This window comes from Ranitomeya variabilis, chromosome 2 (assembly GCF_051348905.1).
Source record: "Ranitomeya variabilis isolate aRanVar5 chromosome 2, aRanVar5.hap1, whole genome shotgun sequence".
Taxonomy (NCBI): domain Eukaryota; kingdom Metazoa; phylum Chordata; class Amphibia; order Anura; family Dendrobatidae; genus Ranitomeya; species Ranitomeya variabilis.
Window position 1 is genome coordinate 208,126,842 of NC_135233.1, and position 24,050 is coordinate 208,150,891.

Sequence of the window (24,050 nt, forward strand, 5' to 3'; positions counted from 1 at the left end):
TTCCTCTAGCGCCTGTGTGTTGTAGTACCTCCCTGCTGAGCAACTCGGTAAGGTACTCACAACTATTGGAGATGTTAAGTCTCTCTGTCCCCCTGATGGATAGGATAGGACAAAACACGTATGACTGGTGGCCTGAGGCTTTTTGTAGGGACCCTAGAGATGCCTCGGCCTCTACAAGTTGCCACCGTGCCTCCTGTGTATAAAGGTAGGGCAGCCAACATAGAATTAACTGTCCTGCCAGTCTCTGAAGTAAAGCATAGAGTTCCTTACTCCCTCAGTATTCTGGCTACCGGGATTCTTGTGCACCTCAGAAGGAGGCAGCCTTTTACAGGGCAGAACTCCTTCTGGTTTTCCTCTCCTTTTGCTATGACTTTGTTTCTCACTCACTACAATACGCTCCGCTGCAATGTCTCTTTCTTGGGATGCTGCCGCACGTGGGGCAGGCACAGCTCCGTGGACCCTCGTTCTCCGCAGACCGCAGTCTGGAGCTGACTGGAACCCACTCCAGCCAGTCTCTCCAAGCTCGGTCGGGTTCTGTCTGTCTAACTTCCTAACCAAACCACCAGTTTTACCTAACTGTGAGGAGTGCCTTAATAGATAGAAGCTTAGCTCCCCCTGTCGGCCTGGAGTGTGAAGTGTGTTGTGTGGGGTTGTGATACCTGGACAGGAGATCTCCTTTATTACCTCCAGACGTAATATCACTCCCCCTGGTGGAAGAACAATATTACTGCAACGACCAGGACTTTGGGGCGCTGCAAATCCTTTCCCAAGTCATTGGAGTAGATAATATGTAGAAAGGTGAACTTCACGTTTCTTCAGATTTATAACTGATTATCAAACATAAATAGTGGGAATAAGGATGTGTATTGAAGCCTTCCTGATTTTCCAGAATATGAGGCATCTCCTATAAATCGAAGAATTCGAAAGCCCAGAAACCACAATCCAAGAAAAACATAGAACTTTAGCTAAATGACATATTTTAAGGGAAAGTAGTTTGGAACAAAAATCTGAGCAAATGAGATCATGAGGATAAAAAATGGTTTCAAGAAACATCAGAATGAATTAGTGCTGAACATAACACCACAATCTGGTTTAGATATGTGTGTTAGATCCATCAGCAGTAATATTTAACAAGTATCAAGTTCCTTGTATAAGGAGAAATTGGCAGCTACAGAAAAGTAAAATGCTTTGTAGCACCAGACCAATGAAAAACTTAAGCTGTGCAAAAGAATGGTGAAGCTTTGTTAAAACTTTAAAAAAGCCCTCTTCCTCCTCCTCCTACCATCAAAGCTTTTATCCTCTTAATATATTGCAGTCATCATATTATACAGCACTGTGTACTTACAATTGTTCATTTTGCCTTTCTACCCAGCTAATTCTTTTCTTTTCTCTGCTCTATGTAGAAATACTAAGTCTCTTTTTCCAGTATAAGTTATTCCAGTCTTCAACTTATCACCCAGATGCTTCCCCTGCCAAGGACTTTTGCAGTGATGACTCATGCAAGGAAGAGAGACTTCTTGTTTCTGCATAGAACTTAGAAGGATTCAGGTAATCAGTTTTTAGTCACGTGATGTCATAGACCTAAAGGAAAAGGGAAGAAATATCTGTGTAGAAAAGCAAAATGAGCAATTGTAAGTACACAATGCTATATAACATGATGATTGCAATATATTAAGAGGGTAAAACGTTTGATGGGAGAAGGAGGAGGACATCTGGCTATCAGTGCCAGAAGCAGTGCCTGCACCAATCCCAGCACTTTAACCCTCTAAATGATGCCATCACTGTGATTGCAGCATTTAGCAAGCAGGCAGAGGGAAAAAAAGCCCCTCTGCCCTTGGATTGGTGCCACCGCAACGTCATTGCAGGGGTTCGATCATTGCCATAGTGACTCGATGTCAACATGATGACATCCGAGTCACCAGGCACTAGCAACTTAGTTAGATCATGTGCAGTGCATAATTTAATTAACTTGTGTCTGCAGGGTGCACAGGTTACAAGGAGTATTGCCTTAAAACTGCAATAAGACTGCAGAAAGTGAGAGTGGGAATAAGTAAAAAAAATTAAAAAACGGAATAAATTTGTAAAAATATATTTTTTAAAATTACAAAATAATATATACAGATAGATAGATAGATATTGTACCCATAAATAAATATTGTTATGAAAAAAAACAATAAAAGTACACATATTTAGTATTTCTGCATCCGGAAGGACCGAGCCTATAAAGCTGTCTCACTAGTTAACTAGTTAACCCCTTTAGTGAACACCTTTAAAAAAAAAAATGAGGCCAGAAACAATGCTTTATCATCATACCACTGAACAAAAAACAGAAGAAAATGAGATAAAAAAGATGAATGTAGATAAACATGATATCACTGAACACTGCATCTTGTCAAGAAAAAACAAGCCGCCATACAGCTCCATCAGTCGAAAAATAAAAAAAGGTATAGCTCTCAGAAAAAGTGATACAAAAATATTTTTTTCTATAAAATAGTTTTTTTGTGTAAAAGCGGCAAAACATAAAAAATTATTTAAATGGGGTATTGCTGTAATCGTACAGATCCAAAGAATAAAACTGCCTTATCAATATTGCCACTCACAGAATGGAATAAAACCAAAGCAAAAAACATTTCATGAAGTGCCGTTTTTTATTTACTCTGCCTCCCAAAAATTGGAATAGAAAGCGATCAAAAAAGACCATGAGCCTGAAAATGATACCAATAAAAACATCAAATTGTCCCTCAAAAAACAAGCCCTCACATGCCTTTGTGAGCCAAAATATGGAAAAATTATAGCACTCAAAATATGGAGATACAATAACTATATTTTGCATCTTTTAGTATGTGACAGCAGCAAAACATAAAAACCCGATATAAATCTGGTATTGCTGTAATTGCACCGACCCGAAGAATGAAGTTGCCTAATCACTTATAGCATGAGGAACAATGTAAAAAATAAATAAAACCAATTCTTCACTTGCTGTTGATTTGTCCATTTTGCCTCCCAAAGATCGCACTAATTATCTGCTCACATTTATCCTGCGCTCTGCACTGAGTGCTTACACTGGGGTTTCTGTGTAAATCTCTGAAATTCAGACTGAACCCCCGATGGAAGATTCCCTATAATAAGGCAGATGGAGGCACTGTGAACACCGTCTGACTAGTGACCCAGCGGTGTCCATCTTTTTATTAGGAGTGTGTTTTTTATGCCATCGGCCACAGTTTTGTGCACCTCTGAAAAAATGACACAGTTAAACAGAGGCCAGACAGGGTCCAGAGTAACACTGCTGCCTCATTATAGTGAATGGGGTTTCATCTGAATTACATATCTCAGAGATTTAAAGGGAAACCCAATGGAAGTGCTCAGCATAGAGTGATGGATAAATGTGATCCAAAATGTTATGTAAAATGTTCCCAATAAAAGCTTCAAGTCAATCCATGAAAAAAGCAAGTCCCCACTCAGGCCTGTCATCTGTTAATGGAAATATAGGGGGCTTCCAAGTTACTGGTAGCACAAAGGCTCTGGAAAAACTAGAAGGCCCTCACCCCTCAAAAGAAATTCAACATATTCTGTGCTCCCAAATCCAAATGCCCCCCTCCCATCTGAGTCCAAGTGTGCCTAAACCACAGTTAGTGTCCACATGTTTGGCATTTCTGTAGCGATGAGAGAACACCTAATGTATGGGTGCATGAGCTTGTCACAATGTACAGGCACAGTGCCAGCTCCAGGTTTTTGTGGGCCCCGGGCGAATGAGTCTCAGTGGGCCCCTTTAACAGATACCACAATTCATGATGCACAGATACAGCAGAGAAATGTAGGTATAGTATAATACCAAATATTTCACTTACTTCTTACATTACATGAGTGATATCAATTTTAAATTCTACAATAGCTCAGAAACTGGACAGTATTGTCCTCCGTACAGTATTATGGGCATCATATAGTGCTCCACACAGAATAATTAGCCCCATATATTGCTACATGGGGCTAACAGGGCAGATAAAGTATGCCTGCACAGGAGCTGTGGCAGGAAGCAAAGAAGAGGACGTCATTGTATGAAGATGGGAGGTGCCGGACCTGGAACTTTGCCAGGTGGCCTCTTTTGACCTGCCTCAACTGATTAGTAGACCTAGTGAGACATCATGCATGTGTAGAGCCATAACACTGGACCTACCAATCTGAAGGGTCCTGTAATTCTCTTTGCTCCCCTATAATTATGAGATAAGGCTTTGTTAAAGAGATTACCCAGGCTTGAGGCTCAAGTCTTTAGTGACTGCAGACTTGTGAGTCCTCACAGTGTGCACAGTGTGTGCTGTCAGGATTATTCTGCACACTTCTGGCCACATTGTCTTGCTTCGCTCAATCCACTTGAATTAAGTGAAGCTGCGTAAGACTAGTCGACAAGTGACTGCCTGTATGCAAATTGCATACATGCAGTCATGTGCCTGCCTGCTCCCAATGCTAGCACAGGAAAATCTTGACAGTGTGTACTGTGAGTATTGACAAGCCTGAAGTCACATAGAATGACTGCAGACTTGGACCCCAAGCCTGGACCACCTTATTAAAGGTCCACTATCAATCACTGACCATTTATTACTAAGGAATGAGTACTGGGTCAGATATCCAGACAATAATATAATACATAGTGCATTCAAAACAAGACATGCCAAGGAATGTTGGTTGGACATGGTTCTATCCATTCCTTTGTTTCGCTGTAAGATGATAATGAGAAGAACCACTATGGCAGCACCTAAAATCAAAAAATTTTCTTATAATTTTATATTTCAAGTATTTAGACAACTTACAGTATCTATGTTAAATTCAAGCTCCCCACCTCCATTTCCCTACAATGGCGCATTCTACAACAAGTATTGTTAAAGAGCTACTTTACATATTTTAATTAACTGGAAAGGCTGAAAGAAAGATTTCGAACAATGATGGGGCTGTGCTTTAATGAATTAGTCTTTGAAATGTCATTAATTTTCCATTTTTTATTGAGATTTTTTTTTCCTCTCCATTTAGTCTTTTTTTTAGAATAAGGAAAAAAATTCTTTTTTGTGGCAAATTGCAAATGATTACCAGCTTTTAAAAAGAAATAGAGATTGTAAACGGGGACAGTTTTAAAAGGAAAATCTAATTAAAATCTTCTGTTCATTGTGAGAAGCGGCTGCTGATTACTTGTATTGTTTTGTGTTGTGTTAAATTCCTCATGTTCTGTTCCACTAAGTTCACAGAATTCAGAAGCAAAGAGGACAAAATTCTCTAGTGTAGACTTAAAAATATATAAGCTTCTAATTCTTCAATGTAAGAGAAAGTACTTTAATTTTCCATTTATCCAGGAGAATTGGAGAATTGGAGAAACAATAACAATATTTACACTTATGGGGCTAGCATTGTATTATCTGGTCACAAAAGCTACAATAATTGCTGCAATTTGGACAATTAGCCATGTATTGCAGCATCTGTGATACTTAAATGACCTCATTCCTTAAAAGGATCCTTGAAATGAACGTGATGGATCAGTGATGATAAGTACTACACATACATATTAGAAGAGCATTTAAATAAGACTATGTGCATAGTGCCATTATTCATTTTACTATGAAGCCTTATTATCTGGTTCATAGATTTTGCAATAATTTGGAACATCTAACATCTCCATCTGATATTACAAGTTATTAGAGCAGCTGGAAACACTTGCTCTATCAGTGGCTCAAGTCTATGATGGAGTAGGGCCAAGAATAACTAGCATTACAGTGGACTTAAATGGGTTGTCCAGACTTGAGGTTAAAGTCTGTAGTCACTATATATGACTGCAGACTTTTGAATCCTCCTACTGTGTGCCCTGAACACTGTGAGGATTCTTCCATGCCCTCGACCATGCATGCGATCACGTGCCAACTAGACGTGCACTGCCTTGCTCAATACAAGTGACTGTAGTGTGGCTGTGCACGTCTAGTCAGAATGTTACTGTAAGTATACAAGTCACATTCTTGTGGTCACGTGACTGGACTATCCAGCCATCAGTACTAGAGAATCCTCACAGTATGCAGTGCACATGCTGTGAAGATTGAAAAGTATATACTCACTTAGAGTGACCCCCAGCCTGGACAACCCTTTTAAGCATCCATTATATATGGTAGGTGAAATGCATGGTTGGGAAAAAAGAAGAAGGAAGTTCATGAGGAATGCTGATGAACAGGAACTGCCAGTGCCAATTCAAAAAGTGTGGGTGGCATGACAAGTTACAGACAATGAGAATCTGGACAGTTCCCAAATATATTAGACTGCCATGTGCACCAAATGCAGTTTTAACTAGTTGTGAGGGCAGAAGAGGGGACCCGAACTGTAAAGTTTGGAGGTTCGTACCTGACAACTAGTATCCGGCTCTGAATTCCGAACTTGGATTTCTCTTGGAAGTCCGTTTTAGTGTTGAGAGAGAGAGAGACCATTTTGCATCCCTTTTACAGCAGGAGAAGGCTATTAGAAGATAGCAAAGCATTTTCAAGATTCCCTTGCCTCAGTTCGACATGAAATTAAGAAATGGCAGTTAACAGGAACAGTGGAAGTCAAGATAAGATCTTGAAGGCAAAACAAAATTTCAGTGAGAGCTGCTGGTAGGATTGCTAGAGAGGCAAATCAGAACTCTCACTCAACTGCAAAAGACCTTCAGAAAGATTTATCAGACTCTGGAGTTGTGGTACATTATTCTACTGTTCAGAGACACCTGTACAAATATGACCTTCGTGGAAGAGTCATCAGAAGAAAACATCTCCTGCGACCTCACAATAAAATTCAGTAGAATTGCAAAAGAATATCTAAACAAGCCTGATGTATTTTGGAAACAAGTCCTGTGGACTGATGAGGCTAAAACAGAACTATTTGGCCACAATGATCAAAGGTATGTGTGGAGAAAAAATTGCACGAATTTCAGGAAAAGAACATCTCGCCAAACATTAAGCATGGAGGTGGATCAATCATGTTTTGGGGTTGTGTTGCTGTCAGTGGCACAGGGAACCTTTCAAGGGTAGAGGGAAAAATGGATTCAATGAAATTTCAACAAATTCTTGATGCAAACATAACACCATCTGTAAAAAGCTGAAGTTGAAAAGAGGATGGCTTCTACAAATGGATAATGATCTTAAACATATGTCAAAATCCACAATAGACAAACTCAAAAGGTGCAAGATGAAGATTTTATAATGGCCCTCACAGTCCCCTGATCTGAACATCATTGAAAATCTGTGGCTAGACCTCAAAATAGCAGAGGACGCAAGACAGCCCAGGTATATCAAAGAACTGAAAGAAATCTCCAAGGAAGAAAGGAGCAAAATACTGCAAACAAAGACTGAAAGACTCTTGTCTAGCTACAAACAGTGTTTACAAGCTGTGATACTTTCAAAAGAGGTGCTACTAGGTACTAACCATGCAGGGTACCCAAAATTTAGCATGTGCCAGTTTTCCTTTTTGTAATTTTTAATATGTAAAAGATAATTTTATATTTTGTGTGCCTAAAACACAAAGGAAATGTGTCATCTTTAACTTTAGGCCTTTTATAGATCTTTTCATCTTCAACTTGCTTAACTGTTTGCAATTACAGTAATTTTGACCAGGGGTTGGAAAACTTTTACATGCCACTGTATATGGTTATTATTATGAGGAGTTAAGGGGAATTATAATTAAAAGAGGCACAGAGGAATTATTTTAAGGCAGCACAAGGAGACATAATTACTGTATGGTTCTGTATAGTTGTAAGGAGGCACAGGTAAGCATTATCACTACAAGGAAGTGCAGAGGAAACATAACTGGGTAGAGGAACACAGGGGGCACTGCTATTGTGCGGGGCACAATAGGAGGACTGTCATGTGGCCCATTAGGAAAATTAATTGCCCACCCCTGGTCAAATGTAATGTGTTATGCTCACCTGGTGAAGTGCATTCATGAAGCTGCAGGTCAGGGAGGCCACATTGGTGTTGGCACAGAAGGCTGGAGGGCACATGGAATTGCAAGTATTTGGACAACAGGCTATGCTGTATGGCCGACAAACAAGCAAGTCAGGACACACTGGAAGCCACAGAACCAGAAGGGCAGATGAAGAGGAAAATGGAAGGTCTATACCAGCACACAGACGAAGGTGTCAGGAACCACAGCAAATTGTAACATAATGTGAACTGACTTCAAATAAGAGTGTTGTTGCAGAAAACAATTGGTTAACCAACAGGTTTGAGAGTTTGCATAAATCACTGGAGTTTGCAAAGATGAATGCTGCATAGTATGAACAGTTTCTTATTATCAGTTTCAGAAGCTTATAGCAAATGATGGACCACAGTAAAGGGTGACAGCCAAAAAGGAAGGGAGTAAAGTCCGGCCAAGAAACTAAGACAAGTATGTATTATTGCTATGATTAAAAATATTTATTGGTTCAAAGTGAGTCAGTGAATCTCTTGCTGGTGTGAGCTGGATTTTATTTTGTGGACAATAAAGCCGTAAATCATTTATCTTCAGAAAAGTCCTGGAGCTTCTTTTCTTGTGCTACAAGCTTGAGGTCAGCTGCCAATACAAAGCTGACATCAACCTCTTAACTATTACCTCACTTCTCACTGCACCACATCTACATGATGCCAGCTTAGGGAACCACAGCCCCAGCTGAAAGAATACAGATTTAATCTATTGACCATCACTGAACAAAAGGATACATTTGAGGAAGTCAGGATTTTAACTCACTGGTCACCTGAACCCCATGGATACATTTGTGAAAGTCAGGATTGGGACCTGGCTCCACGGAGATGTTAGGAGAAGCCAGGTTGTGACCTTCCGGTCACCTGGCCACGTACCTCAATGGACTGTCAGCTTCCTAAGCTACCTCCAGTCTGTGCTTGACACTGGTGGGGTTAGTTGGCCCTGGAAGCCCTGAAATTGCAACTGCTATAATCCTGGCAAGTCAGCTGAAGGGTGAGACTCTGTAATTTTGCACCATCTTGGATATATTGCTGGGACTGTTCTATGGGTTATTGTCTTTTTTGTGGTTCAATAAAATATTGCCAAGCTATTTTACTTTCACCTTGTTTTGTCCGAGTAGTATTATGCCCATGGTAAAAGGAGAGAGGGCATTCATTGGGATGAGGCCTGGCCCATGCAGGCACGGGCGAACTAGAGCACCCACTGATGCCCCAGTTCTCTATAAATGTCCAAATCTCCAAGATGCATGGAACTTCATCCTGACCAGGCAAATACAACAGTCCAAAAACAGACAAAGTTGTTCCAGTTACACTGTTATAAATGTCTCAAGCTTTATTTAAATGTAGTTAAAAATTACATCTCCCAGATATTAGAAGTAAAAGCAATGGAACTATTTCCCCCAATATTTCTTATGTATGGAAATTGTCATGCACAGTGTGAGAAAACTAAGTGCAACACGAAGGGATGAGGGGAAGGAAGCCAAGACACTAGGGAAAGGGTGAGTGGAGACCCCTACGCAGATCTAATAATGCCCTACCTGCCCTACCATCCCTAAATTGGTTCCCCACCAATCACCGAGCAGGAAATCTAAGCCCTGTATTTCCCTAGAGCTAAGCCCTGGATAGGGAGGGGGTGGGATCAGCAGTGGTCAGTCTCCACTATAAACTGAAGACAAAAAGGTAGACAGACAAAGGGAATGAACTTAGCTTGAGCAGACTCAGAGAGGCAACACCAAACATCCTCAAACAGCTCCAGAGAGGAAGTTAGCCGACTGCTGTAGCTCCAAGCCTTCACAAGGGAAAAATGTAAATATCACTGGTGACTCTCTGCATCAGACATGGGATTTATAAACACCCAGATCCAGCTGTGTCAACTAGAGCCGGAGGGTTGTCGCTGGGTCCAAGAGTCAGAAAGATATAGGAGGCATCCGTAATGCCAAACGCAGAGACCTTCAGCAGCCAGATGTGGAGCGACAGTCTTATGAATCTGGCACACTTGTGACAGAAATTGAATTTTTAACTACATTTAAATAAGGAGCTATTTTCTATTTTTGTACTGTATGAGGAGTACAGGTAGAGAGCGATGACTTCAAACTGCACAAAGAGGACAGGTAGAGAGTGATGACCTCACACTACACATAGAGGACAGGTAGAAGGCAATGACCTTACACTACACACAGAGGATAGGTAGAAGACAATGACCTCTCACTACACATAGAGGACATGTAGGAAGCGATGACCTCACACTACACATAGAGGACGGGTAGAGAGTGATGACCTCACACTACACATAGAGGACCAGTAAGAGTGATAGTGCAGCGCCCCAGAGTCCTGGTCGTTGCAGTACTGTGGCTCCGCCGCTAAGGGGGGCTATGGTACGTTTGATGGCACTGAAGGAGTTCATCTGACCAGGTATCACATACACCAATATATTTCACAGTCGGGCCTCCAGGGGGAGCTAAGGGTACTATTCATTAGGCCACTGCTCACATACTGGTAAAACTGGGGGTCAGGCAGGAAGTTAGGGAGAACGCTGACTGGGTTGGAACCAGGCAACACCTTGTGGCAGAGGGTGTTGCAGGGGAAGATTCGGTAGGGTCCCTGTCAGGGGTGGGATCCTGACAGAGGCCTTGCAAACAGAGAGAAAGCTACGAGACCGCGCCTGCACTTCATAGCGGCGGTGCCCTAAGAAAGGACAAGAAGCGAGATTTATTGTGCTGAGTGAGAAACGAGATCAAAGCAAGAAGGAGAAATACCAGTAGGAGTCGTGCTGTAAGATCGAGGCAACATCCTACTGAGGCGTAAACAACCAGCGGCCGGAACGCCGAGGAGGTACAGAGCTCTAAGCCATACTTCAAACCAACGGCAGGACAGTAAGTCACAGGCGGGCTGTCTCACTTAAATCACCTACGCAGACATAGGGGGCAACCTGTGGAGAGGGGCGACTCTAGGGTCCCGGAAGAGCTCCGAGCCTACCCGTCATACGGGTGCGTCCCAACCATAACATCTGGGAGGGACGGAAGATTAGCAGAAGATCATCTAATCGAGTTGTGAGGGAACACGAGAAACAGACACAACAGTTGTGGGGACTATCCCGTAAGCACAGCAGGGGAGGACCACAACACATAGCGCTAGCAGGAAGGCACAGATTTCCACCTGCAAGGAGAACTCTGGAGGTGCCATTGGACCGGCCGGACTTGCGCAGCCTGGTGAACCGTATTCCGGACTGAGGACCCAGAGACCTTCAGTAAAGAGGTAAAGAGACTGCAACCTGGTGTCCTCGTTATTTACTGCACCGCACCACCACCACTATCCACATCTATTACTGTACGCCCCTCAGCAGGGTCACGGACTGGGTCTAGCCACCGTGACAACCCCAGAGCAGAGACTCAGAGGCCCGGTACCCCTCGGCCCTGCGGCAGTGGGGGCGCTACAACTTGGCGTCACGAACAGGATCTACTTAAGCCTGAAGAATCAGGTCATGTGTGCCTTGGAACTGTGATTTATTATACTTGGACTGTGATTTATTGCAAAGACTGTGCCGCGCCATTTACCGCCAAAATCCACCGCCATTACAGCGCTGAGGAGAGCGCAGGAGAAGAAGAGGGGCGTGGAGTAGCCGTAGACAAGCTGAAGAGCGCGAAGGACAATGGCCGCCCAGTCTAAATATTTCTGTGTCCTGAGGACGTGTCCGTCAACAGCCGAGGTCCGCCTCCTGATCCTGTTTGGAGGGTGGAGACCATGGAGACGGGGCTGCCCACGAAAGAGACCGCGGGAAGAAGACGCTGGGGAGGAGATAAAGATGGCGACGCCGGGAGCACCGCGTGGGGATGACCTGACTCGGCATGGAGCCGCATCACCAGACACAGCCTCGGAGACGCCATCGTTGCGGGGACTGGCCCTCACGGAACCACCAATGTGTCGACCTAACTGGCAAATGTCCGAGGAGTGTGTGGCCACAGCCGAGGCCCGACAGATAGCACGCCGCTTGGAGGCTGATGCCCGCGTGCTCGCTCGGCTGGTCCAGCCCACGGAGGTCCGCCTGTCTCCGGTGTCCCCTGCTCCTCCCAACCCGGCCGCGGCTGAAGGTACGCTGCAGACACAGAGCATGAGAATCCTGCCGGAGGCCGAACACCTGCGGCGCTTGATGACGGAGTGGCGGAGCCGGCCCCAGCCTGCAGCCCAGATCGACCTGACCAGCGTGGAAGAAACCCCGCCGTCACACTGGGGTGTAGTGGTGTCCTTTAATTCCCGACACGGAAGGGGAGTTATACAGGAGATTGGGGAGCCGCTACAGGTCCGTGTAGACCGGGAGGAAGTGGAGCCCTGCGGAGGAAGGTTCGCTCGCGACCTGGAGCCAGGTGACGCTGTGACCTACACCAGATGGAGGAGGGAGGTCAGCTGGATGGCTCGGGGCGTCCAGCGGTGCGTCGCACTCCAGGCCGCTGCCGGAACATCAGAAGATGAACCTCCTGCTGAAAAGGCAACGGAATCTGTCCCTGCGGAGCAGCGGGGAACACGGACCCACCACGTACCTTGGGGGCGTGCCGGTCCATCAGTGAGAAGGGCATCATGGCGTGGGATCCTGTCATTGCTGGGGCAGGAACCGCTCCTTGGATCGGCAGCGCGACCCGTTGGTCTGGTGAGGCCCGGAAGGAAACCACCTTCTGCACCACAAGAGTAAGATCTTAAAACTCTGAATATGTAAATAGTTCTTCAAACTGTTTGTTTTCTGCTACGTTGCTGCTAAAACCCGTCTAGGGTTACTCTTAAATGGATCCCTATTGTTTTTGTTTGTTTTCTACATTTGCACAAGTTATCAAAGAACTGCTGAATCATGAACAATGCATGATACAAACTCCTTGTATATAGTTTGCACCTTCTTAAAGGTGCTCTCTACTGGTTTTATATAAAAGACGGACTCTTTGCGAAGATACGGTTCTTGGAACCTGTACTGGAGTCCTTGCTGCATACGGACTTGCAGCTTGAAAAGTTGCACTACCTCATAGAGACTTGGTCCCCTCTTAAAGGGGATGTTCGCATCCTGCACTTATGAACAGTGTTGCCTTGAGATGGTTGAATGGCAATAATGTCCTGAAAAGAAAGTATTGATGATGTTGATATGTGAAAGTTAAATGTAACCAATTAGTTGATTGTAAGAAATGTTCAATAATGTTAATAGAGGAATGAGGACAGGAAGTGAACCCGTAGGGGTTAGTGGTGAGTCCTCCTAGGAGCCATACAGAGATGGCTCAGTGATCCTAAACTGAAAGAAAAACGTGTTCTATACTGTGTATAGTAGTGGAAGGACAGTAGGCTCGGGCAGAATGGGGCGGTCCTGTAAAAGAAAGGAGAGGCAGCAGGCCTGGAACAGTTAGGACAGGCGGTCCTGCAGACGTAAAGTAGGAGAATGTAGCACAGTTGCTTAAGCCTTATAATGTGTTATAAGAAGGTCTTTAGTGGATTCAGAGTGTACATCCTTAAAGGCAATGTTAAATTAATGTTTAAAAATTTTGCACTTAGTAGAATACCCGGTTGGGTAAGAAAAGTTATTTATAGTAAGTTATTTAAAAGTATTTTACCATGTTTGTAACGTTCAAGTGTCCTCACCTCCCATAAAGGGAAGCGCTGTTCAAATATGCTTATTGTTATTGCACTCACAAAAATTGTATGTCTTTTTGCTGACATGTATTGTTGTTTTCTTGCCAGTCCAGGAGTACTGGATTTAACCGGGGGGGAGTGCAGCGCCCCAGAGTCCTGGTCATTGCAGTACTGTGGCTCCGCTGCTAAGGGGGGCTATGGTACGTTTGATGGCAGTGAAGGAGTTCATCTGACCAGGTATCACATACACCAATACATTTCACAGTCGGGCCTCCAGGGGGAGCTAAGAGTACTATTCATTAGGCCACTCCTCACATACTGGTAAAACTGGGGGTCAGGCAGGAAGTTAGGGAGAACGCTGACGGGGTTGGAACCAGGCAACACCTTGTGGCAGAGGGTGTTGCAGGGGAAGATTCGGTAGGGTCCCTGTCAGGGGTGGGATCCTGACAGAGGCCTGGCAAACAGAGAGAAAGCTACGGGACCGCTCCTGCACTTCATAGCGGCGGTGCCCTAAGAAAGGACAAGAAGCGAGATTTATTGTGCTGAGTGAGAAACGAGATCAAAGCAAGAAGGAGAAATACCAGTAGGAGTCGTGCTGTAAGATCGAGGCAACATCCTACTGAGGCGTAAACAACCGGCAGCCGGAACGCCGAGGAGGTACAGAGCTCTAAGCCATACTTCAAACCAACGGCAGGACAGTAAGTCACAGGCGGGCTGTCTCACTTAAATCACCTACGCAGACATAGGGGGCAACCTGTGGAGAGGGGCGACTCTAGGGTCCCGGAAGAGCTCCGAGCCTACCCGTCATACGGGTGCGTCCCAACCATAACACCTGGGAGGGACGGAAGATTAGCAGAAGATCATCTAATCGAGTTGTGAGGGAACACGAGAAACAGACACAACAGTTGTGGGGACTATCCCGTAAGCACAGCAGGGGAGGACCACAACACATAGCGCTAGCAGGAAGGCACAGATTTCCACCTGCAAGGAGAACTCTGGAGGTGCCATTGGACCGGCCGGACTTGCGCAGCCTGGTGAACCGTATTCCGGACTGAGGACCCAGAGACCTTCAGTAAAGAGGTAAAGAGACTGCAACCTGGTGTCCTCGTTATTTACTGCACCGCACCACCACCACTATCCACATCTATTACTGTACGCCCCTCAGCAGGGTCACGGACCGGATCTAGCCACCGTGACAACCCCAGAGCAGAGACTCAGAGGCCCGGTACCGGGTACTCCTCGGCCCTGCGGCAGTGGGGGCGCTACAATGACCTCTCTCAACACATAGACGACAGGTAAAGAGCGATGACCTCACATTACACATAGAGGAAAAGTAGAGAGCGATGATCTTACGCTACACATTGAGGACAAGTAGAGAGCGATGACCTCACACTACACATAGAGGACAAGTAAAGAGCAATGACCTCACATTACACAGAGGACAAGTAAAGAGTGATGACATCACACTTCATATAGAGGACAGGTAGAGAGTGGCAGACTCCTGCACTATACATAGAGGACAGGTAGAGAGTGGCAGACCTCACACTACACATGGAGGGCAGGTAGAGAGTGGTGACCTCACACTACACTTGGAGGGAAGGTAGATAGTGATGACCTCACACTACACATTGAGGATAGGTAGAGAGTGACAGACCTCACTCTACACATAGGGGACAAGTAAAGAGTGATGACCTCATACTACACATAGAAGACAGGTAAAGAGCGATGACCTCACACTACACATTGAGGACATCTAGAGAGTGACAGACCTCACTCTACACATAGAGGACAGGAAGAGAGCGATGACCTCACACTACATAAAGGACAGGTAGAGAGCAATGACCTCACATTACACAGAGGACAAGTAAAGAGTGATGACCTCACACTTCATATAGAGGACAGGTAGAGAATGATGATCTCAGACTACACATAGAAGACAGGTAGAGAATGATGACCACACACTATACATAGAGGACAGGTAGAGAGTGGCAGACCTCACACTACACATGGAGGGCAGGTAGAGAGTGATGACCTCATACTACACTTGGAGAGCAGGTAGATAGTGATGACATCACACTATACATAGAGGATAGGTATAGAGTGGCAGACGCGACACAACGAATGGAAGTCTTAGGTGAGGACACAGGAGCGTCAGTCAGTGCAGGTACAGAGTTATGGACCCAAATTAATGGCTATGGCTTCTCTCACCTTGTGCAGTTGCCTAACAGAATGGAATGCAGTTACAATTTGGCTGTAAAGTAATTAATTTGTTTGGGTGAGATAGATTAATATACTGTATGTATGTATTCTGAGATTCTCAATTAAGTGAGTTTTTCTTACATAGGTCATACCCTTCAAAGAACGTTTGCATACATATCACCCTGCGAAGATCTTTTTGCGGTTGACATATCTGCCATATAAAATCCTGATGAACCATTTTGCTCAAGAAACAATACCAAGACATAGAGGTATAACGCAACTCATAAATGGGCGAATGTAACAGAGCCCTATATGCCTTTGGTGTGTCACTGTGTAGCCAAAAAAGTCTTAGGTCTTGCAATCCTAAGAGGCCACAGAACAGCTGTAAACTAAACCCTTGTCAATGGGAATCTGTCAGTAGGTTTTTGCTGTGTAATCTGACCACGGTTTAATGTTGGGGCCTGATTCTGGTGATGTGTCATCGGTTTTTTGGGTGCAGCAGGCATGATGCAAAGTTTTCTCTGCTGAAGATCTAGCAGAGCTTGGACTGCTGAGCTGCGTATAACCACACCCTCACCACTGATTGGCTGCTTTCCATGTACACTGTATATAGACAGACAGCTTCCATCAGTGTTGGGGGCGTGGTTGGACTAGGAGGCACGAGACACCTAGTCCTGTAGTGATTAATCTCCTACTGATAAAACACTGATTTCATTGAAACGGCAAAACACAGCCCAATAAATGACACATTGCTGGAATCAGAGTCTCTGCCCCTGCACTATGCTGCTTCCAGATTACATAGAAAAAACCTGTTGACAGAGTAAGCCCACCTCAAAGCCGCGACATGTCAGCTATTTTCAACAGCTGACATGTGCCCGCAATAGGCGCGGGTGGAATCACGATCCGCCCATGCCTATTAACTAGTTAAATGTCACTGTCAAACTCTGACAGCCTCATTTAACGTGTGCTTCCGGCCATCGGGCTGGAAATACGTGCACCGCTGACCCCCGTCACGTGATCGGGGGTCAGTGGTGTATCGGCATGACAACCAGAGGTCTCCTGGAGACCTCTAAAGTTGTTGATGCCGGACTGCTATGAGCGCCACCCTGTGGTCGGCATTTATAGCAATGCAGTAATTCTACTACATAGAGGCGATCTGAGCATTGCTCCTATGTTTCAGAGCCGGACAGGCTATGCCAGCTTTTAGCCTCCCATGGACACTATTGAAGCATGGCAAAAGTTACAAAAAATGTTTTTCAAAATATGAAAAAAATAAAAAATATATAAAAGTTCAAATCACCCCCCTTTCGCCCCATTCAAAATAAAACAATAAAAAAATCAAACCTACACATATTTGGTATCGCTGTGTTCAGAATTGCCCGATCTAGCAATAAAAAAAAAGGATTAACCTGATCACTAAACGGCGCAGCGAGAAAAAAAATCAAAACGCCAGAATTAAATTTTTTGGGTCATTACAACATTGCATTAAAATGCAATAGCGGGCGATTAAACAATCGTATCTGCACCAAAATGGTATCACTAAAAACGTCAGCTCGGCATGCAAAAAATAAGCCCTTACCAACCCCAGATCATGAAAAATGGAGAGGCTATGGGTATCGGAAAATGGCGCAATTTTTTTTTTTATCAAACTTTGGAATTTTTTTCACCACTTAGATAAAAAAGAACCTAGACATGTTTGGTGTCTATGAACTCGTAATGACCTGGAGAATTACGATGGCAGGTCAGGTTTAGCATTTAGTGAACCTAGCAAAGCAAAAATCAAGAGTGGGATTGCACTTTTTTTTGCAATTTCACCGCACTTGGAAATTTTTTCCCTTTTTCTGTTACATGACATGCTAAAACCAATGGTATGATTCAAAAGTACAAAAATAAGCCCTCACATGGCCATATTGATGGAAAAATATAAAAGTTATGGCTCTGGGAAGGAGGGGAGCGAAAAACGAAAAAAGCTCCAGTCATGAAAGGGTTAAGTGTCACAAAATTGAATCCTATGGAAATACGTCTGTGTGCGCTATTATTATTCTCTCTTTCTCTGAGATTTGATCCAAATAAAAATCTGCTTATTTCTATAGTTTCAAATCCCTTCAACTTATGCACGACTGAGAGGTTTCAGCCTGCGAGCCTTGGAAGCTTCAATTCACTTTGGAAATAATTGCAGCCGGGGCACACATGCAGGACAGATCTGATCTCCCTAGTGTAATTACGGTGAAGATGAAGTGCTCTTTTCTTTGGCCCATTTGTAGCCATAAAGATAAGAGTAAGTAATTTTAGATAAACTCACCTTTCCTTGCATAGGGACTGACTGCTTTACATAATACATTTGCTCATGTTTATGTTCATTTATAATCTCCCATCAGCAACAGGAGACTTCCTCTGATGGAAAACAGACTGAATTCTGGCTAAGAACAGACGATAGGATGAGAAACATTTTGCAATTCATCTGAATTCAGTTGTAAAGCGTGCAGCCAAGAATCCATCATTCCTGATAATTCACACTGTCTTTATCATATAAATATTTATACGTTTCTTCGGCTCCAGAAAATGTATTTCAATCCCATCCGAGGTTTCGCTGTATGGAAAGGCCAAGTCTAGCTAACAACTCGAAGGTCTGAGGATGTGATACTTTTAAAAGGAACGTGGCATTAGAAATTGATCTATTGGTTTATGTTACATTTATTCTTTTTATTATTATTATTATTTTTTATGATTTACAAAAACATATTTTTCTATAATATTATATTAGAGAAAATTTCCAAAATGTTGCAAATTTCATGCTGTCCACAAATTCTAATAGTAGGTTGATAGTTTCTGTTTTTTTTTAGAGATTACTTTTTAGTTGATCTCTCATTACCATCATGGGTATCATTCAGATGTCTGTTTTTCACGTACGAGTGCTATCCAAGTTTTTCACGAATAGCATTTATTCCTAGTACTTGCTCCTTCCCCACGCACCCACACTGTTAATTGATTGGTGAGTGCCTCCTTGAAGCTTGTTATACAGAATGCAAAGAGTGAGGTGAGTTTGTTATCGGCTGCTGCTCTCAGCATGGGCGGCAACTGCAAAGCTCAGTAGAATGAAGTACTGTATTTGTCATCTTAATCGTTGCCTATGTGGAGCACAGCAGCCATTGGCAAACTCATCTCTGCTACTGCATTCTACACTAAGCAGCAGTGGAGATGACAGAATATTAGCAAGTAATGAATGAAGACAGTATCAAATTAAAGGGAACCTGTCACCCCGTTTTTTCGATATGAGATACAAATATGGTTCAATACGGCCTGAGCTCTGCTTTACATTAGTACCTTCCATATCCCCCAATTCCGCACCTTTGCAGAGAAAATATCTTAGTAATCTCTCTGTTTTGGTCTGTCAATCACCCCAGTCCGGTCCGATGGGCAGGGCCTAATCACCGATTCTCCCCACCTCCGGCTGTATTCTTCCCCTCTTGGCAGAAAACACACTTGAAAATCTGCCCGTTTTTGCTGCGGATTTTCATGCATTTTTTTCATGCGGATTTGTATGTGTTTTTGTAAGCTAAATAAAGATCTATTATTTAACAACAAAAAAATATTGTGATGTAATTTCCTTGTCCAATCTCTTCATTTACATACTCCATTGAAGCATAATGTTTACACACAGATAGATAGATAGATCTATAGATAGATAGATAGATATACCTATAAATAGATAGATCTATAGATAGATAGATAGATAGATAGATAGATAGATAGATAGATAGATGGATAGATAGATAATAGATAGATCTATAGATAGGGACCAAAAAAATGGAAGGCAGCACTCCAGGTTTTAGCAAAAATATAATTGGACTTTATTGGGCCCACATGGCCACGACACGCCATGTGGGCCCAATAAAGTCCACTTATATTTTTGATAAAAACCTGGCATGCTGCCTTCCATTTTTTTGGTCCCTGTATATTTGGCAAGTATATCTATCTATCTATCTATCTATCTATCTATCTATCTATCTATCTATCTATCTATCTATATATCTGTAGATCTATCTATCTATAGATAGATGGATAGATGGATCTATCTATAGATAGATAATACCAAGCCCGATGTTTAGTAATAAACATAATAAAATGGTACATAAAGAGTTAAATAAAGACACACACATACACACACAAAATCTGCGTTAGGCAAGGGTCACACTTGCGAGAAACTTGCACAATTCTCGCACTCCCACACTCTGCACTGCCACCGGCACTCGGGACTGGAGCGTGCAGCTGCATGTATTTCTATACAGCTTAGTGCTCCGGTCCCGAGTGCCAAAAAAATGGCATGGGCTCACGTGCAATTTTCTGCTCTAGAGAGGGAAAGCCAGCGACTGGGGGACGATGTTTATAGCCTAGGAAGGGGTTAATACCCATGGATCTTCCCAGGCTATGAATATCAGTCCACAGCTGCATATTTAACCTTTACTGGCTATTAAAATAGGGTGAACCCCCCCAAAAAATGAAGTGGGGTCCCCCTATATTTAATAGCCAGAAAAGGCTATGCAGACTGCTGTTGGCTGAAGAAAGGCCATGGATATTGGTTCCCCGGCTACAAACACCAGCTCACAGTTGCCCCAGAAATGGTGCTTCTCTAAGATGCACCAATTCCAGCACTTAGCCTCTCTCTTCCCACTGCCCTGTGGTGGCATATGGAGTAATATTTGTGGGGTTGATGTCACCTTTGTATTGTAAGGTGACATCAAGCCCGGCTTAGTAATGGAGAGGTGTCAATAGGATAATTCCAGACTCTGGCATTCCTTAGCCAAATCCTGCATTATCAGCGTCAAATTTGCCACCTGGTCAGAGAGTGTGAACAGGCTTGATACAGGAGAAAAAGAAAAACTTGTCAGTCAACTATAATGTGACACTGAGTCACGTCTCATGGACAAGCCGTGAGTTGGGATAGTCGAGGAGTATGAGGTAAATAGCCAGGTGAGTACATCATAAACAGCTGAAGCTACAGCTGACCGCTGTTTGGACTGCCAGCTCAGTTAAATAGCTAATCAACTATGGGAACTGTGAGCACCTGACAAGAACTCAACACCTCCCGGTCTCAGATTGGATGGTTAAGGTGCCAATCAATACACAGACTGCTCAGCACACCCCTGCACCAGACTGGACAACTGAGCTGCCAATCACTGCATCTTTAAAAATAGTGGCTGTCCAGAATGAGAAAAAATGGGTGTTTTTTTATACTCAGAAATACTGCTACAGGTATTGATGATAGGGAAATGGAAAGGCGGTGGGACCAGTATCCACATGTATACAAAAGGCTAGGGGGATGGAATGGTGGAATCAGGCATTGGAACAATCAAAAGTCAAATTTTATTAAGCCTCCATTAAAAAATAAATATAACAAACCAAAATAGGACATGCAATACCTTACACGTTTCGGACAATAATGTGCTTACATTAAGTCGTTGCAAGTTCTATTTTGGTTTGCTTTATTCCTGTTTTAAAGTTGACCTAATCAAATTTTATTTTTAATGGTTCCAGTGCTGGACTCCACCATTCTATATCCTCTTGTTTACTCATGGATACCGGTCTCAAATATCCGTACATTGGTCAATATCCAAAATCCATGGACATTTCACCACTGTTGGTGACATTTTTAATTTTATAGTTTACTGATTGTTGGCAAGGTTATTGGCTACCGTTGCAGTCTATCAGAGATGGTCGTTCTCCTAGCGAAAGAGAACAGCGCTTGCAAGCTTTTTACTGTATAGCTTGCTTGTGCTGCTCTGAAGTAGGCTGGATACGGCCTCAGTGCCGCTGCCATCCTCCGATGCTGCAGAAGTTAAGTTACCACTGCTTGACGTATCGGAGCTTGCATGAATAATCATGAGTGCACAACCCCCAGGAAGCAGGAAGCAAGAAGGCAGGGGAGCAGTGTGCTCCTGAAGATAGCTAATTAGATAATCAGAACAACTTTTTAATGTGTTTGACACACAGGAAATAGCAAATTCCTAATCTTGGACAACCCCTGAAAGCAAAGTCCATGCATTCCTTCTGTGTTATTCTGCTATAATATCTTTGGTTCCTTAATGTGACCCTGGTAGAGTCTTTTAGATCTTACGATACACCATATGCCATTAGAAAGAAGAATGTAGTATGGAAGATGAAGGATTTCATTAAAATAATTAATGATTATATAATGGATCTTGACACTTCACCATCTAGACAGAGTGACTATGGATCATCAGAAAAAGACAAAACCAACCTCCGATGAAGAATCCGAACAAAGTGTTACAGGCACTAATGAAGGAGACGAAGAATATTGCTAAAATGTCATCGTCTAATCAGTCATAGCAAGACTTCCGTCAAGGTTGTTTTAAGATATCAACACTGTAACTAGTGTTTCAGGGCACATTGGGACAAGGACAGAGGAAAGGTTATTGTTCATAGTTCATAGTGATAACAATTAAAGGGGTTCTTCATTTTCTGCAAAATAAATATACAGCTGCAAATGTTATAAACAAAAAATAAAAAATGCTAACCTTTTCTATCCTCCCTTTAACCTAGCACTGACAATGACAAGTCAACGGTCCTTTCGGTCCCTGTTTACAAGCAGCAAGCATGGCCACAGTCTAAAGCCACATTTAGTACTTGTTCAGTATTTTCCATCAGTATTTGTAAGATAAAATAAGGAGTGGAACAATTAGAGGACAAACTAAAGTAGAAACACGTCACCTCACCACTTCTGCATTTTTTTGCGCCACTCCTGGTTTTGGCTTACAAATACTGATGTGAAATATGGACCAAATACTGAACCTCTGAACAACGCCTAATACAGTACTTTCATCATAGTGTCATTAGTGAGTTAAGTACAACATTTTATGGAAAAAAATCATTTTATTTTTTTCCCATAAGCGGAGCTATACGGAGACTTTTTTATTGGTAGTATTTTGCAATAAATTTAACCCCTTCATGACCTTGGGATTTTCCGTTTTTCCGTGTTCTTTTTTGCTCCCCTCCTTCCCAGAGCCATAACTTTTTTATTTTTCCGTCAATATGGCCATGTGAGGGTTTATTTTTTGTGGGACGAGTTGTACTTTTGAACGACATCATTGGTTTTACCATGTCGTGGAGCAGCCCCCAGACGCAGGGTAGCGGGGTACTCGGTACCGGGTCTCTCTCTCGGTTCTGGGGATGTCACGGTGGCCTGACCCAGTCTGTGGCCCTGCTAAGGGGCGCCCAATTAAAGATGTAGTTGACGGTGTAGGTCACAGTAAATAACGAGGACACAGGGTTGCAGTCTCTTTACCTCTTTACTGAAGGCTTCAGCATCCGCAATCCAGAGCACTGTTAACGGGGCTGGCTGAGACCGGCCGGTGGAAATCAGTAGCCTACCTACTAGCACCTGGGTGTTGTAGTACTTCCCTGCTGAGCACCACGGGATAGTCCTCACAACTGTCGTGTATGTTTCTGTTCTTTTCTCTCTCCGTCCCCAGATGATATGGATAGGACGCACCCGTATGACGGGGTAGGCCTGGAGTTATTTTATAGGGACCCTAGAGACGCCCCTCTCCCACAATTGCCTCCGTTGTCTTCATTAGGTGAAAAAGGTGAGACAGCCAACCTAAAGTTAACTGTCCTGCCATTGGTTTAAAGTAATGCGTAGAGTCTGTTACTTTCTCGGCGTTCCGGCTACCGGCTATGCGCCTCAGTAGGATGTTGCCGATCTCGGGGCACGACTCCTACTGGTTCTATTGCCTTTGTGCTGTGATCTCGTTTCTCACTTTTCCACAATATACTTCGCTTCGTGTCCTTTCTTAAGATGCCGCCGCAATGAGGTGCAGGCACGGCTCCGTAACAATCTGTCCTTTCGCTAGGCCTCTGTCAGGATCCCACCCCTGACAGGGACCTCCCTGAATCTTCCCAAGTAACGCTCTCCTCTCACTAGATGTTACCTGGGCAAAACCCAGTCAGCTTCTCCCTAACTTCCTATCCAACCCCCAGTTTTACCAGAGTGTGAGGAGTGGCCTAATACATAGAACCCTTTGCTCCCCCTGGTGGCCGGAGTGTGAAGTGTAATGTGTGACTGTGATACCTGGTCAGGTGAACTCCTTTAGTGCAATCAGACGTAACATCGCCCCCTTAGTGGCAGAGCGACATTACTGCAACGACCAGGACTCTGGGGCGCTGCACTGTGTACTAGAAAATGGGAAAAAAAATCCAAGTGCGGTGAAATTGCAAAAAAGTGCAGTCCCATGCGTGTTTTTTGTTTGGCTTTTTTGCTAGGTTCACTAAATG

At 43.6% G+C, this 24,050-nt stretch overlaps 1 protein-coding gene and 1 long non-coding RNA gene across 2 annotated transcripts in view; one reads left to right on the top strand and one right to left on the bottom strand.

The window, feature by feature from the left end:
- The window catches only part of LOC143804922 (rab GTPase-activating protein 1-like), a 99,706-nt gene that overhangs the window by 13,250 nt on the left and 62,406 nt on the right, over positions 1-24,050 (bottom strand). The gene's annotated exons all lie outside the window — the stretch shown is intronic.
- Positions 15,611-18,030, top strand: LOC143809243 (uncharacterized). The gene is made up of 3 exons (XR_013222168.1): positions 15,611-15,723; positions 15,904-16,027; positions 17,852-18,030. It is a non-coding gene; the product is annotated as an uncharacterized LOC143809243 (long non-coding RNA).